Source organism: Dendrobium catenatum, unplaced genomic scaffold (genome assembly GCF_001605985.2).
Source record: "Dendrobium catenatum unplaced genomic scaffold, ASM160598v2 fragScaff_scaffold_1338, whole genome shotgun sequence".
NCBI lineage: Eukaryota > Viridiplantae > Streptophyta > Magnoliopsida > Asparagales > Orchidaceae > Dendrobium > Dendrobium catenatum.
This window is the reverse complement of record NW_021319800.1, coordinates 2515433-2520489: the sequence shown is the minus strand read 5'-3', so window position 1 is coordinate 2520489 and position 5057 is coordinate 2515433.

Here is a 5057-nt window from a genome sequence, read left to right as displayed (position 1 = left end):
TTTATAGGTATGCTCTCATACAACACCTCATGAGAGCACTTGGTATCTCAATAGCGATTGTTGAAAGCATATGACTGGAGACACTACACAATTCATATCGCTGAAAGCCAAGAATGGAGGCAAGGTTATATTGGGAGAAAATACTACTAAGAAAGTGGTTGGCATTGGTATGATCGAAAACATAAATAATTTTTCATTGAGAATTTTTTACTTGCAGAATGCTTAAAGCATAATTTGTTGAGTATTAGCTAGCTATATGATAAAAGGAATAGCGTTAAATTTTTCCCACTAGATGCATATTAAGCCTAAATGGAAATGATGTTTTGCATGGAACCAAGGTAAACAATGTTTATATGCTAGATTTGAATTATATTAAAACTCCTAATGTTTTATAATTAAAAATAATTTCTGATTAATCTTATTAATGGGATAGGAGACTTTGTTATGCTAGCATGAAAAATCATAAGAAAATTATCCAAAAGAAATTTGTTAGAGCTATACCAAAACAAGACTTTACTAAGGATCACCTTTGTGATGCATTTCAACTAAGAAAAAAAGGTGAAGTCCTAATTTCATTCCATTAAGGATCTTAGAACTAGTAAACCATTTGAGATTATTCATATAGATCTTTTTGGACCGATTAGCAATGTAAGCCTAGGAGGGAAATGTTTGAATAGTTGCTATTTGAATGAGTTATATTTATGCAACTTATGTAGTTTTGATGATTCCAAACATTATTATTCAAATGTATAGTTATCTCCTAACAATTTCTTACTGGACTCAACAGGAAAGTTTACGGATTTGTTACAGTTGATGATTTCTTGAGATTTAGGTGGGTTAAATTTTTATTTCATAAGAATGAATCATTTGATAAATTTAGAGACTTTTTGACCTTGTATTAGAGGAAACTAGGATGTAAAATTTTAACAATTTAAAGTGATCATGAAGGTGAATTTGAAAATGAAATATTTGATGAATTTTTAAAGAACGAGAAATTGATCACAATTTTTTGCACCTAGGACCCCTCTGCATAATGGGGTAGTTGAAAGAAAGAACAAAACTTTAATTGAAGCTGCTAGAGCCATGTTTGCAGAATATACACTTTCTAAATATTTTTGGGCTGAAGCAGTTAGTATAGCATATTATGTTATGAATAGGGTGAACATAAGATCAAAATTGAATAAAACACCTTATAAGCTTCTTATGGGGAGAATACCTAAGGTGTTCATTCATAAGAATTAAAAATCTCCTTTAGAAAAATTTAATCCAAAATCAGATAAAGGAATTTTTCATGGATGTTATATAGTATTGGAAAATCATATAGTGTATTAAAAAAAAAACTTTGGTAGTTGAGGAGGCCACAAATGTTGTATTTCATGAATCTGACATTTTGGAGGAGCCAAGTTTAGAAGAGGATGATATAGAAAATGACTCCAAAAGGATTGAGAAGATTAATTTGGATGAAAATTTAGAACAAGAAAACCTATTACCTAGATATTTGAAAATTTCTAAAATCCACCCTAAGGAATTCATTTTAGGTGAACCTAATGAGGGTGTTAGGACTAGGCTTTAACTTAGCAATAAAAGTCAATCATTCTGCCATTATTTCAATGATAGAACCCATAATTATTAATCAAGCACTTTCAGATGGGTTTTGGATTTTTTTCATGCAAGAAGAATTAAATCAATTTGTAAGAGATGATGTTTGTGAATTAATTATAAGGCCAAAGGATCAAAGTGTAGTTCGAACTAAGTGTGTATTTAAAAATAAAATGAAAGACACAGGAGTAGTCATTATTAGAAATAAGGCTAGATCCGTGGGTAAGGGGTTTAACTAAATTGAAGGGATTGATTTTAAGGAGACTTTTGCCCATGTAGCAAGACTTGAAGCAATTACGATTTTGTTAGCATTTGCCTATTTTAGAGGATTTAATTTATTTCAATTGGATGTTAAAAGTTTCTTTTTGAATGGAGTGACACAAGTGGATGTTTATGTTAAAAAACCTCCAAGTTTAGAATGTTTTAAATTCCCTAATCATGTGTAAAAATTGAAAAAGGCATTGTATGGATTGAAATAAACACCTAGGGCTTGATATGAGAGGTTAAACACTTTTCTAATTGAGAGATGTTCTGTAAAAGGAAATTTGGACATCACTCTCTTTTTTGAAGAAATTGGGAGATGATATACTTATTGTTAAAATTTATATTGATGATATCATTTTTGAATTAAATAATAAAAATCTTTGTGATGATTTTTGAAACATAATGAGTAGTGAATTTGAGATGAGCTTAATGGGAAATTTAAGTTATTTCCTTTGTTTTAGGATTAAGAAAATTATGGAGGGAACATTTATTAGTCAGTCAAAGTATGTTAAGGACATCTTCAATAAGAATGAAATGGACAATGCTAAACTAGTAAGTATACCAATGAGTTCCTCAGTTCAGTTGGGTACGGGCTCAAAGGGAAAATTTATTGATTAAAAGAAATTTAGAGGTATAATTGGATAATTATTATATTTAATTGCTAGCAGATTGGATATAATGTTTAGTATTTTTTTGTGTGCTTGGTTTTAATCTGATAAAAAAGAATCACATTTGACAATATCGAAAAGGATTTTAAGATATCTTTTGGGAACACAAAACTTATGAATTTGGTATTCTATGTATAACTATTGATTTTAAATTGTTGGATATTCAGATTCTGACTTTAAAGGTTGTAGGGTTGATCAATAAAAAACATCTGAAACTTATCAAATTATAGGAAATTCATTAGTTTCTTGGTCCAGTAGAAAATAAAATTCTATAGCGTTATCTACTATAGAAGATGAATACATCACCATAGGTATTGGTGTGGTACAAGTTCTTTGGTTGAAATAATATTTGATATATTTATGATTTACAATCGGCACAATTACAATTTATTGTGAAAATGCTAGTGCCATTTGCATATCAAAAAAATCCTAATTAACATTTTAGATTCAAGCATATAAACATAAGACATCATTTCATTAGGGATAATATTTCCAAAGGAGAAATTGGATTGAATCATTTTTTAACAAAAAATCAACTTGTAGATATTTTTTACAAAACCACTAGCCTTTGATACTTTTAATACATTAAGAACAAGATTAGCTTTGATTAATATTAATGCATAACTAAAATCTTCTGTGAACTTGATTTTAGTGTTATGTGTGATTTAATTTAATTTTACTATTTTTGTTTGTGGGTGTTTTAATTTTTTTTTGTGCTTTATTTGATTTGGACATGTATCACATATAAAATGTTTTATTTCTAGTTTTCATGCTGAATTTTTTAGTTTTCTATTTGTATTGTATGAAATTATTTTCATAATGTATGAATTTTGTAGCATGTCTATGACCTTTTTTGTAGTTAAATGCATAAAATTTGGATTTTCTCACATATATTATATTGTATGATGATTTCATCATCCCATATAATCTGTATAGTTTCGTCTGTACGCATGTAGATGGTTAGCAGGGTATAATCAGTTATTATAAATGATCATACGTACGAAGAAAAATTTCTTTTGTACGATCCACATGTCATTTAATTTAGGGGATGAAATAACCATCATTAAGATGATCTTAAATAACTGATCATTTCGAACGAATACCTTTTTTCTGTATGATAATGTTCAAAAAGTTTGTATGAAAAAATGCTTTATAAATTATGTGTTTACGAAAAGTCTTTTCATTTTAGACGTTATCATTCATCCCGTACGATCCCAAGATCCCACGTTTTAATCCATTTTTGTGTTGTAAGATGGGTCATTTTTCTTTTAAATAGAAGGGCTATAGATTTCATTTCCATTCTCTTCCAAATAATTCTTGATTCCTTCTAGAAGAACTAACTTAGGAATGGCAAATTCTAGCAAGCACTCTAGGGTTACTAAGGGTTCATCATCCAGTAGTGGGGACGACAACTTTCTATCTAGAGATAATGAGGATTCTTTTTACAGGTATATAGCCTCCAATAGCACTCCTTGAAGACTTCTGATTCAAGATGAAATTCACTTTCAAGTTATGCTCTTTTTGTTTCAACCCAATTCTCCATCATTTTGACTTTGATCTATGCTTATCATAGATATACCTTCAATATTTTAAGCAAATATGAGATTTAGTGAGGATGAGAGTAGGATTACATCATTTATAAAAAAATAGTGAGTAAAAATCAGTAAGACCTAGAAACCTTTCTTCACTTAAGGACTGGTGGGACTAGAGTATACACCTTAACCTCTAAATCTGATTTTTGACTTGTTTGTGATAAAAAAAAAAACTCTTAGAGATGTAATTCAAGTTTGCCACTTGGCTAGAGTCTACACTTTGAATAAAAATGCTAGGGTCATCCAGCATGTCTTAAGAACTTCAATCATTCTTAAAGCTGGTGATCATAAAAATATTACTCCTTTTCAATCCACCATTATCTACTTCATCATGACTGGACAACCAATTAATGAGGCCCAAATCATCTTGGATTACATTCATAACATTTCTAAAATTATGTTTCCTTGCCTTCAGTGGAAGAAAAATATTGACCTAGGATATTTAGTGACCAACATTTTGGAAAAGAGGTACAACATTATTCGATCTCTTTTAGGAAGGAATTAGAGTTCAAGTGAGGATACTGAGGGAGAAGGGGGAGCACCTGCATCTGCTCAAGGACCTAATCATAACTACTTTCAGGAGATTGTCCAAAGATTTGATTGGATGGAGAGTCTTTTTTATGAATATTTTAATCATATTCAGACTCTTTTAAACCAGCACGATGCGTAATACCAAAAAGATATAGGGTGGATCTGAGGTCAGTTTGATTAGGTGAACATGAACATAGCTATGTTGAATAGCTATTTCTCATTCTTCAACTAGCCTCCTCCTCCAGATCAGAGTCCTTTAGAGTTTTAGATGTTCTTCTTTGTAGCTACTTTTGCCAGTCCTTTCCTGATGATGTGATGATATGATGATGTCTATATTTATTTCTCTTTGTAGTACTTGTTCTTGTTTCTTTGGATTGTGTTAATGTTATGATGTTTAAATGTT